A 13,021-nucleotide genomic window follows, 5' to 3' on the forward strand; every position below is an offset into this window, starting at 1 on the left:
ATCATTATGGCCTGGCTTGATTTTTATGTCCACAATAAGTTTCTTGTATTGTTGCACAATCTCTTGAAGCTGGGTGGCAAAAACAGACAGAGCATTTGCTTGATTGGATTCCATGGTTCCTAGCTGTTGCTTGATAGTAGCTACAATTTGTTGCAAATTTTCAACAACTGCCAATTTTGAATTTTGAGCAGTAAGATCATGGACCTGTCTTCTGATATCCTCAAACAGGGCATGCAGTTCATTAATATGTTGATTGGTTGGTAGAGTGGCCACTGTCTGAGTGAGATGTTTGATCTCTGCTTGGATATTCTTGATATCTTCTGATTTCAATATCCTATTCACTGCCCTCTTAATATTTTTAAGTTCCTGTGATGTGGGAAGATTTGATACTGTATTTTGCAAAAATTCAAGTGCCAATTTTACATTGTTTAATTCAGAAGCATCAGCCACATTTTGCATAGCATTTTGGAGCAGGGCTATATCTGCCTGAGTGGGTGTGGATTGTTGTAAAATTTCAAGTTTTGTTTGGATATCATCGATCAAGTGATGAAAATGAGATAGTTCAGATTCAGTGTTGAGGTTTTCAAGCTTTGTGATTTGGTGCTGGACACTAACAAGAGTATCTACAATACCGGGCAGGCGAGATTCTAGAGTTTCTTGTACATTTGCCAAATCACTTTGCACTGCTGCTATTGTACCTTCAAGATGGGTTATGGTACTTTGAATTTTTCCAAAATCTTCATATGTTTCAAGTTGCAGCTTAATATTTGCTACACTCCGAGTTATTGTACTCAAAGCATCAGAAGATGGCAAATTGTTCATAAAATTTTCAAGTGTCTCAATTTTTTCTTTAACCTTGGCTATGGCATTGTGCAGAGGATCCAGATTAGGTATTTGGAGTGATTGAATCTGTTCTTTTAGAGTGGAAATCACTAGATCAAAATCTTCTTGTGATTTTATGCTTTTAACAATTGTTTGGAGCTGTGCCTGGACATTATTTATCTGCTCTTCCAATTGCTGTTTCGATTGCTCAGAGTTGGTGGCCTGGGTCTTAAATTTGGCTTGAAGAGCTGCTACAGCTTCTTCTAAACTTTGAAAATTATCTAATGTTGCCAGATCAGTATATTTCTGAAGCAGCACTTTGAGTTCAAAATCAATTTTAAGAAGAGGGTCCATGCATTGTGATTGTAAATTTGTAATTTCTAATTGAAGACTGGCATTGAGTGTGGTTTGTAAAGCTTGTAAATCACTTCTTAATTTCTTGACTCTGACATCAAGCATCAGAATCTCATCACTGTGATCTTCATGCCTTGTATGGCCAAATATATCATTAGGCATTTTTGTTTTAGTGGTTATTTATTATAGAGTATCTGATTCTTAATTCTATAAAAAAGGGTATAAGCTTGTCATATGATCCAGGGACCTCAATATATAAGCAGTCACCAGCAGAAACAGTATATACAGTGCCAGAAATCATGTTTGAGTGCTTAATTCTATAAATATTTCCCCCTATTGAAATCTTGACATTGCCCTCAGGGGTTGTAATAAATTGCAATTGCCCACCTACAGGTAATTGGTAATGATTTAAATTATTGTTAAATATGTACAATGTTTTGCCCGTTTCATCATCAACATCTGTAAGTATGCTGTTCAGATGAATAATTAAGAAACCACTCAGTTTAGATATCATATCAGAAGAGGGTTGTGGTGTCGGCAGGTCCATAATACCTTGTTTTTTGAACCCGAATAAGTTCATAGGCATGTTTATTTATTTCAAATCATGCTCTGTAATTGGGCATTGATTGCCATTTTTCAAATCACAATGCCCCCATGGTAGAGTATGTATGCTACATGATAAAATGCATCTCTTATCATCATGTGGGTCCAGAGCCACTTTTCTTACAATATTGCTAGTCAATAAGTGATCCACACTCTGAATTCTGGATTCTGATGTTTTGATTGTGCTACATGATTTGAGACAATTTTTATAATCTTCAAATTGGAGCTCTTTTTCAACAGTTACTCTGCCAATGCCCTTGGCTTTTTTGGCAACAGCACCACTACATGTTTCAAAACTGTACATCTTGGCTCTTAACCCAGCAAATGCCACAATAACATCACCAAGTGTCTCATCTTTTAACTTGCCAGGCACCTTTTTGTTGTGGTGTTGAATCTCTGTATGTTCACTGGTATCAAAATATTCAAACAATTCAGGCTGTGCCATATCTTGATAAACATCTTCTGTTTGAATATCAAGAACAAAACTATCCGTGTCCATGTACATCAGTTTTACACAATCACCATAAAAAGGTTTCAACACATCATAATACAATTTTAACATGTGTAATTTGGCCAATTCCAATATCACAGCCCCTACATAAATAGGTTTATCAAACTTAATTTTTGTTTTTTTCATATTGAAAAGTGCCATATTTTCATCATAAATTCTTCTATAATTGAAATTAGGCTTTGCAACCAATTTTTTGCTCAGGCTGGGGTCAGTAATTATTTTAACATCGGTATGTTTTCTGACATTTTTATAGTTTTGCCATATACAGAATTGACCATCAATTTAAACAAGGCCTTATCAAATTGGCTCATTGCAGATGTTCGAAGCTCTGTATTTGTATCAATATATGGCTTCAACCATTTTTAATGGCTTAACCTCAAAACTTTTCCAACTTTGGTCACTTGAACACCATGATGCATCAGGAACTGGAGGTTCTTGTAATATATAACATAACCCTGTTTTGGCTCCAGTGTCATCATGAGCTTCTTCTGTTTAGAGCCAGGTGAGCACTGAACCTCGGGAATTGGGGGCAGATCAGAAAATTTGTTGTGTAAATTATCTGGAATTGTCAGATCAACCTCTAAGAAGAGGCCATAGTCACTGTCATCAAAATCCTTAAGATTCTCAATATTAAAATCTTCAACCCATTCAAGCCCTGAATATGGCAGTTTATCCATCATGGCATAACCATACAGGCTGTTTGCATCTACATACAGTATATAATTTGATGGCAGTGCTTGATCATAATCAGAAATATATTTGTTATTTGCTCTGGCATATCTCTGAGAACATTGCACCATGCCTCCTCTTATACATTGTTCCATAAACAGATACATATCTTGATCCTGGATCAGATCCAATTGCATTTTAGTGTTTAAAAACATTGCAGACCATGCTAGGCCCGGAGCACTGTAAAAATACATTGGATCCAGCTTATAATTTTGCATGGAAGATTTTCTGAATGCCTGCAATATATCAGCTAAGAGGGTCACATCAAGTTTTAAATATGCCCTGTGATAATCACCAAATGTCTTGCATTTCAAATTGTTCCACATCAATTGGGCATGGTGATAATCATCATCAGTGATTCCAGATGCTCTGATTTTGCTGTAAAACTCTTGTTGTGGTGGCAGAGAACACTCATCAAATTTAGAAAAATCTGTAACATAATCATATGGATATACACCCTTCCGCCTAATTAATTTCAGGTCCTGATTTGGAAACAAAGCACATGTGATTTTGAATTGATCATCAGATAATTGAGTGGCCAGTGTAGCCAGGCTAGCTGATAAAATTCTGTATGAATCAAGAAATCTTATGTGAATAGGAACACCATTAACTTTAATTATTTTGCTAATAGATATATATTTTTCATCATTTTCAGCTAAAATATTTAAATTATGCTTCTCAAACCGTTCGTACCTGATCAAATGATGAAAATCATAATTGGATGCTCCATGGCAAAATATGGGGACAAATTTTGGTCTCTGGATCTTAATATTACAGCTATTACACAGGGCCATTAAGAATTTACCATCTGTATGAGAATGGTTTTTCACCTTGATATTTATATCTGAAAATTCAGAATCACATACCGGGCATTTTTCTGCATTGTTGAAATCTTCAATCTGTTTCTCTGTTAAAGGCAACATGGGTTTTGATTTTAATAAAATATTAGATGCTATGTCATGGCACTCATTTTCTATTCTAAGTGCAAATTCTTTGATGGCATCTGCTCCCATGTATAAATTTTCTTTACTAACAACACCATCCTGTACAACCACATAATAAAAGCTGGAAGGTTCATGTAGCTGGTATGGTGTAATTGAAGATTCTTCAGGATCTGGATTGCAGAATGCAAGAGGTTTGAGGTTTGATTCAAAATCACAGACAATATATGCTGGGTGTTCCAACAAGGCTTCAAACTTTTTGAATTTTGCTTTTTCACTTGGATTAGGCATCACCATATGAACAGGTTTATAATTGCCACAGTATTTCAGATGCTCAATTAACTTGTTTTTAGCAATTTCTGCATTCACTTCCCGAACCCCATTCACCATTTTTCTACCATCAAATACACTTAAACATCTTCTGCACAACTTGAATACTGTATTGGATTTGTCTAGTTGTGTTCTCACTAAAGCTTCAAGATTATGTATCAGAGTGTAATGATATGTGCCATCCCCTTCAATTAAGAGCAGATCAATCGGAACAGCAGATTCCTCATCAAGTGTACTGATTCTGAGAGGATCTATCAAGCAATTGTCACGGCCACTAGAACAAGTAAATACATTAATAGATAATTGTTTGCCATTGATGTGCCTGGCCTTTTTTTCAAATTTATCAATATTCTGAACAGGCATTGGATATTCTAAACCCTCCATTGCCTCATCGAAATTGTGTTCATGTTGCTTATAATAAGTTATTCTCTCAGGATTCCTTGAAACTGGAAACAAAGCAGCTAAAATACACCACAAAAAGCATTTCTCATCATTATTTTCAATATTGACCACGGCTCTTTTGTTTTTAATATTGGCAGGTAATGGCACATAAGTGGAACCTTGTAATGGGTTGAATTCAGAAATATTAACATATAACTTGTGTGGAGATCCGCATAGGCTCCATCCAGACTCTTTTGCTGCAAATTCAGAGTGTTTAATATTTAATTGATCTATCAAACTGCTTATTATTTTGTCTGAATTTGCATTTGAATATACCGGTATAGTTTCTGTTATGTGGGGCTGTGTAAATTTTGTGCCATTTGGCTTCTTATATTGTGAAAACAATTTGAGGGACAGCTTATAAGAGCCATTTTGTGCATTTAGAATTGCCTGCACATGAGGATTTACACTGTTCAAAAAATTCTTAATACCACATTTTTGCTTTGATACAAACCGGTAATCCCTTAATTGGCCTTTAAAAGTGCTATGGATGGGTTCAGAGCGTGGCTGCTTTGCCGGTGAAGCATTAACAGGTGTTTCATGCTTCCTTTTCAGACCAGATGTAAATGGTTGAGGGGGCAATGTTGATAACTGTGCAGAGCAAGTACCTTTATGTTTATATGTGAAGTATTGCATGCTATATTGTCTATGGCATTTAGGGTATATTTTTATGGGAGTTCTGCATTTGTCTGGATTACAATTCCTTTGATGCCTGGCCCAATTGGGGCTGGATATATTCTTTTTGCATTGATTACAATATTTTTGATTTGGCATTTTTGTTGTTGTTTATTATATACAATTTCCTGGGGTCCAAATCAAAATTCTATGCTTAATAAAAAATATCAGTTGGGTTCAGCAGTGTGATTTGTATATTTTGTGTGTGTGTGTATGTGTGTATGTGTGTGAATATTTTTGGCTTTGGTATTGATATAAAATTTCTTGGGGTCCAAATCAAAACTCTATACTTAATAAACCTATGACAGGTTGTCAAAAATTCTGTATATTAAATCAAATAGATTTGTAATTCAATTTATACAAATCTGCAATATTTTTGTGTTTAAAAAATATGAGCAGCACTGCAACAACACATCTGTACTCTTCAACAACTTTTTCAATACTGGCTGATATGCAATGCAAAATCTCTTTATATACCCTAAGCACGGACCGCATTGAAAACATCTGAAACAATAAGCCAATCAGAATTTAACACGTCATTACTTTATGTCATAACCAACCAATCAGAAAACAACACGTGTCTAATGCATAATATTGGGTAATAATTTGTTGCAAAAACATGATGCAATATAAATAAACCAGAAATAGGCCACAAGTGGACCGGAAGTGGACCGGAAGTAGGCAAACCGGAAGTGGACCGGAAGTGGACAGGAAGTGAACAGGAAGTGGACCGGAAGTGAACCGGAAGTGGACCGGAAGTGGTCCGGAAGTGGACCGGAAGTGAACCGGAAGTGGACAGGAAGTAAATATGTGTGGGTGTTGGTGTGTGTGTGTGTGTGTGTGTGTGTGTGTGTGTGTGTGTGTGTGTGTTAATACGTTTGGCCTAATTTTAAGTGTAGCCAAAAAAAAATATCAAGAGGGGCATATTTTTAACAAATTTATGGACAACAATCTCACAGAAGTGCCTTTTATAAGTGTAGGCAAATCAATCTGAGAGGGCTCATCATTTCACGGGAACTTCCCGAGGGCATTTTCACAAAAATCTTGGATTAGACGGGGTTCCACACTTGAGCAAAAAGCTCATATGGGCATGTTGAGCCTGTTTTAAGTGTAGCCAAATCTGCCTGAGAGGGGCTCATCCTTTCTCGGGTTTATAATATAGCCAATTACACTACTCGGAATCGACGAGCAACCTCCACAACTGTTACATCCATGGTTTACAGCGGCACTTGGTAAGACAATATATGCCAGTACTGTACGCCGAAGGCTCCATATGAAGGGATTGTACGCCCGAGTACCATGTGTTTGTGTTGCATAACCGTCCAAGCCAGAAGGGCAAGATTAAAGCGATGTCGTCAACATGTCAATCGGACTGTCTCAAATTGGTGTAACAACCTGTTCACGGACGAGTCCAGATTAGGGATGGCCAAACGGATTTGGATCCGAAAATTCCGGAATCGGATCCGGATCCAGATCCGAGAGTTTCGTATCTCAATCCCATTATAATATTACCACACCTTAAAAGGTATTATGATCTTCGATTACAAATAATTTTTCCATTAGTTAGTCCTAGAAGATTTTTTTTCAAGTGTTGTTCCTAAAACACTTTGCTACGCATCGGCTAACATACTCATGCACAAAAATAATCTTACTTGTTTAACATAAAATGCCCGAGGTAATTTTGTAAATGCCATTGAAACGAATATGTATTCATCCGAATGTGTCGGAAATGGAAACACACATAAATGTGAGACATTCCATTCCAGGATGAAACCTTTAACACATTTAACAAGACAGAAATGTTATACAAAAATTATACAAATGTTCTACAGTTAGTTTTAAAAATTAAAATAAAACATTATAATATATGTAGTGTTAAATAATTACAAAGTGTAAGACTAACAAGGGAGGTTATCTAAGTGTCCCCCTCCGATTTCCATGAAACTTGGCAGGTGTATATAGGTAGAGCGGCCCAAAGGAAGAAATACGTGTTTCTTTTGTTTCGGCTAAAAAACTGTTCTAGGGGGCAACCCCCACCTCAAATGTGAAGATGAGGACAAATTGAAGTGGGCATTTGAACCCTGTGTCCCCCTCCGATTTCCATGACACTTTTCAGGTGTATAGAGGGGCCCGAAGGAAGAAATACGTATTTCTTTGTTTCGGCTAAAAAATTGTTTTAGTGAGCAAAACCCGCCTCAAATGTCAAGATGAGGACAAATTGACATGAGTATCTGACCCCTGTGTCCCCCTTTGATTTCCAAGAAATTTGGCAGGTGTATAGAGGGGTCTATGCCCCCCGTTTCTTCCTATGCCATATTTACGTGGTTTCGGGGTCAGATCCCCACTTCAATTTCTTCTCATCTTGATATTTGAGGGGGGTGACCCCTAAAACAGATTTTTAACTGAAACAAAAGAACACGTATTTCATCCTTTGGGCCCCTCTATACACATGCCAAGTTTCATCGAAATCGGAGGAGGACACGGAGGAGGATAACCTCCCTTGTTAGTAATTTAGCTGCGTTTTTTGCAATATCTTGGCGATTGTTGCCATTTTATTATGGTTCGGTAAGTGCGACGTAGTAAATTGTTCACCTTGAATGTTAGTTGTACAGAAAAAAATCGACAGTATTTCACTGTTAGGTTTTGACGTGACAGGATCAGGCCCAATTTCGTCTTAATCCGGCCCTGGTCGTAGGTTTGATTCTTTTCAATCAGCAAAATAAATTTCACCTGAAGATGAGAGAAAGGTGCTTTCTCGAAACGTAGTATTAGATTAAGTATAGTTTAAAACACTAGGCAATGGATAATGTCCATTTAATTTTACATGCTAGCACTGGCGTACGCAGAGGGGGGACTGAAGGGGCTACAGCCCCCCACGAAATTTTGAAACATCTACATTTTCAAATAGATACTCGGGGAAAAGGAAATTGTAAATAAAATCGCCCATAAACATGACCCGAGTTTAGATTTTTGAGAGTGGAACGTTCTAAATATTTGGAGTATCTTATCATGTATGCCGTCAACTAGAAAGCAGCGAGGTTCGCCAACTTTTGAAAAACATTGGGTTCTTATTAGTTCAATAAATCTAAAAAATCTCCCTTCCATGTATGATGATATTAATGCACACCATACTCGATAATTGAAATCTGTAATTTACTGATTTCAATACGCAACTATATAAGAATAACAAATAACACGACAAGTGTGCTATGTCCCCACGGAACCCTATAAGTTGGCGCCACTGAAAAGCACTATACAATTCCAGCCCCTCCCGAAAAAAAAAAAAACCCTGCGTACTCCAGCGCATGCTATAGCTCTTTTCAGTTCTTACGGCGGGCGCTCTAGAAGCTGGTAGGGGAAGTGGGGAGAGGCGAAGCGACCAATCCAGCACGATAAGAAACGTAGCGGCCAGTAGAACGAGTTTCACGTAGTACTTTTTCCGGCCGCGCCGTGTCTCTCGGCGCCACTGCTGTTGTCTGGTTGGTCTGTTGCGTAATTCCCGCTCCCCACTTCCCCTGCCAGCTTCTAGAGCGCCCGCCGTAAGAACTGAAAAGAGCTATAGTACTTTTCTATGTTTAAATGGGAGCAGAAGTTGGTTGTAACAAAACTCAAAGCGACTGCCACTAGATGAAGTTTATTTTCAAAATTAGCTTCCAGGCATGCACAACTGATGCATTTTAATTCACATGAAACACAGGAAGTATCATTATACCAGTGGCATAAACTCATTACTTTTGTTGTTTTATTAATCCACGCGTTCTACCACTTCTAAATCATACTGGAAACAATACACCTGTTCACCGTACTCGTAAAAAAATCCTTTCAAACTATACGGTTTACCAACATATTGGTCAAAACCCTGTTGCATTTTCTCCAGAGAAAATCCAGATCCTTCACCTGTGCATTTCTTACCCTGCAAAAAAAGAGGACAAGAAAATGTCAGTAGCCTGTTATTGTGACTCTGAAATTATGGTTTTAATCTTAAACCCGTGGAAAGTAGATTTTAATTCTTTTCAAGTTGCGAATATATTCAGTGTCGTTAAAGGTCCAGGGATACATAAATTCTAATGTGTTCTATTAGGTTCCGACCGCGACCTTTTTTCTCGCACAATTAAAATTCGGTCCAAGTTCCGTATTGTTTGATTTCAATACGGAACTTGGACGTTACGTATTTAAACTGATCCGGAAAGAAATGTTCCTGGGCCGTATTCAAATTCATCCGGGAAAAAGTTTCCTGGACCGAATTGAAATACTTTACATATAAAAAGATTCTCTATAGTCCAGAACTCATTTACGCTTGCTGATTTTCTCTCCAGGACCGGAATTGACTTATAATTCCTTGACCTTTAACAACCTTGAATATATTGAAGGGATGCGGAATTCCCCACCCAAGGGTGCCGATCTCCGTGGTGGAGTGGCTAACACAGCGCAACGACGCCAGAGCCTTGGGCTCGAATCCCGTCCTGGGGATGGGTGTAGTGCAGGTGCGTTAGGCGATGCATGGAAATTGCGTTCAACCAAGTAGGCGCTGTACACAAGATTAGAGATGCAGATTGAACAAATGTCTGTCTGCTGGTTTAATCATACGTTTCATTCCGCTCTTTCCAGATTTCACCAGCGTGCATCAGACTGGTGCATCAAAAATGACGTCTTATTCGGTGAAGAAAAAGCTTCATACTGAAACAAATGAAAGTTAGCTTCGGAATGCGCACGCATATCCACGTTTATCAGGAAAAATTCACCATCAGTGACTAAATCACAGAAGATATTTCTATTTTCACATAACGACATCTCATTTTGCATGTGGAGTACGAATTTAAGTGGTATTCTTTTGTAAAGATATCGAAACCACCACCAATTATTACATGTAATTATATTTTCAAAACAATTTCAAACATTATTGTATTTATTGTTATCTGGCGTCCCTTTTCTGCCACATTTGGCTAATCGCGACGATGATGATCAGTGATGAAATGGTGTAATTGAAGGGACCTCACAAAGAACATCACGCCCAGGCCGGGATTCGAACCTGAGGCCTGATTCGATTATTCAATGAATGCAAACTCTTTGTTCAACCAGTGGGAGACATTTGAATTCGTTAAATCCTTCTCTCATATACGGCTATGGTGGTGCCATATGGCAGCCATATTTTTTTAAAAGAAATTTTAGAAAACAAATGGAAACAGATATTATAATTAGATAACATAACATAATTTCAAAACTGGATCTTCTATATGGTAGCGAATGTTGGAATATTCGCCAACATGATAAAGCAACTTGTTCTGAGCATGTCAGATAGCCGTTTGCCTCGAAAAATTATTAAATTACAGGTCAAAAAGAAATATAAAGTTTGACCATATCACCGATCAAATCATCAATTTTTTGTAGTCTCAGAACGGGCTTTGGTTACCCAGACCTGCAAGAGGAAGAAGAAGAAAAGAAAGAAGAAGAACAAGAGGAGGAGGACAAGTGGGTCCCCTGTAACTACTTACTTGATGATTTACTTTTGTTAGAACAGCTCATGAAAGAACTCAAACGTACCGGTTGTATTGGGCATTTCATATCATTCGGCAGTTCCTTTTCACCGTCATATTTCTTGAATATCTCTTCCAGTTCACCGCACATCTCATCTTTGGTTCCTTGCATAATTTTGTTATCTTCGTTGTCCCTTTCGAAAACGTCGTATTCAATCTGATAAGGAAAGAGAACAAGATGGCTTTACATTTCAAAGCGTTAATGATAGTACATGTGTTTGCAATGTGATAGCTTATTCATAAGAAGTTGACATTTAAAGCTGTTAGGGAGAGAGTAGAGTTGAAAATCTATTTATTTATTTATTTATTCAAAGTTTCAGATACAGCACTTTTAAGGCCATTTTGCACTGAAAACTCTAACAAATAACAAGAACAAGTCAAGATGGTTTACGGTAAAAACAAGAAAAGCTAAATATAAACATAAGGCATAAACAAGGAAGCAAACAAAAGATTTACATATTCATTTTAGGGAAGATCGGAAAATGCTTTCAGGGGCAAAAATGTCTATGTTTGTGGGTAGTTTATTGTAGAACTGGGGCAGCCTGTGGAATAGAGCGCGCTGTATAAGGGAAAGCCTAGCTGTGGAGGTGTGGAACAATTCAGTGTTTCGGGTCGATCGAGAGGGAACTCTGAAGTTGAATTCTGTAAGAAGAAATTCAGATCTTAATTTCCCATTGATGATTTTATAGAAAAATTTCATATCGGCCATATCGCGTCGGGTCTGCAGTAACTGAATGTTCAAAGTAGTCAGGATGTCAGGTTTCTGAAGATGCCGCAAAGAAGGAATTCTATGACGAACAATGGCGGTAAAGAAGCTGAGGACGGAATCCATGCTAGAAAGATTTGTATTGGAAGCCATGGTCCAGACTGGAGAACAGTATTCGAGAATCGGAGAAATGAATGACTTGAAAAACAGGCTAAGAGAAGTTGGAGTATCAATTTCTGTGAATCTGTAGAGGAGGCCTAAGAGGCGCATTGCACTTTTAGTTGTAGCTGCGATGCGTTCCTTGAAGTTCAGTTTTTCATCTATGATAACACCTAGATCTTTTTGGGTCGCAACTGTAGTAATATAATTGTTTTCAAGAACATAATGAGAATGTATTTTATTCTTTTTTAAAGAGACTGTGAGGGAGGAACATTTCTGTGGGTTAAGTTGTAGATTCCACTGCTTACACCATGTGACAAGTTCGGAAAGAGCATTCTGGAGAATCACAGCATCTTGCGTGGTTGAGATTTCTTTGAAAAGTTTACAGTCGTCAGCAAACATGAGTATATTGACAGGAAGTGAGGAAAGTCTTTGAGGGAGATCGTCCATGTATAGGATGAACAAGAGAGGGCCCAAGACGCTCCCTTGTGGTACCCCTGACAAGACAGGAAGAAAATCAGAAGAGGCGCCTGAAAGGGTGACACGCTGTGTCCGTTAGTGTAGATAATCCTGGATTAAGGAGAGAAATTTGCCATGCATGTTAAATCTAGTTTGTAATTTGTGAATAAGAAGAGCATGGTTTATTTTGTCAAAGGCTTTTGAAATATCCAAGTATATCACATCTAGCTGGGAATTTTTGGAAATAGCCCTAGTGGCATGTGAAAGGAGAACTGAAAGATTAGTCAAACAAGAGCTACCTGGAAGAAACCCGTGTTGGGCAGTACTGATATGCGGAGATGTAAATCTGAATAATCTGTCCTTAATTATTTTTTCACATATTATAGACAGAGGTGACAGGAGTGATATTGGTCTGTATGATGTAGCACTATTTTTGTCTCCAGATTTGTGAATGGGTACATCGTTGGCTTTCTTGAACATCTGAGGAAACACGCCTTCAGAGAAGCACCTATTTAGCAAGAGAGAGAGAGAGGATGAGCCAAGAAGTCGGCAGTGTTACGGAGGAAAATTGTGGGAATTTCATCTGGTCCTAAAGAGCGGTGTATGGGTAATGAGGCAAGGAGAGATTTAACTTCTTGAGAAGAGGTTTTGATAGAGGTTTTGATAGTGGAGAGAGAGTGTGAACAGACCGACTGCACGTCGGGGAGTGGGTTGGTTGAAGCATGCGAGGTGAAGTTATCGTGAAAGAAACTCTTGA

General features: G+C 38.0%; 1 long non-coding RNA gene across 1 annotated transcript; it reads right to left on the minus strand.

The window, feature by feature from the left end:
- Positions 1–9,027: 9,027 nt before the first annotated feature.
- On the minus strand, positions 9,028–11,090 carry LOC145994207 (uncharacterized). The gene is made up of 2 exons (XR_014442320.1): positions 10,948–11,090; positions 9,028–9,319 (listed from the first exon to the last, which is right to left on the minus strand). It is a non-coding gene; the product is annotated as an uncharacterized LOC145994207 (long non-coding RNA).
- Between the last annotated feature and the right edge of the window lie 1,931 nt (positions 11,091–13,021).

This window comes from Lepisma saccharinum, chromosome 10, assembly GCF_977018435.1.
Source record: "Lepisma saccharinum chromosome 10, izLepSacc3.1, whole genome shotgun sequence".
NCBI lineage: Eukaryota > Metazoa > Arthropoda > Insecta > Zygentoma > Lepismatidae > Lepisma > Lepisma saccharinum.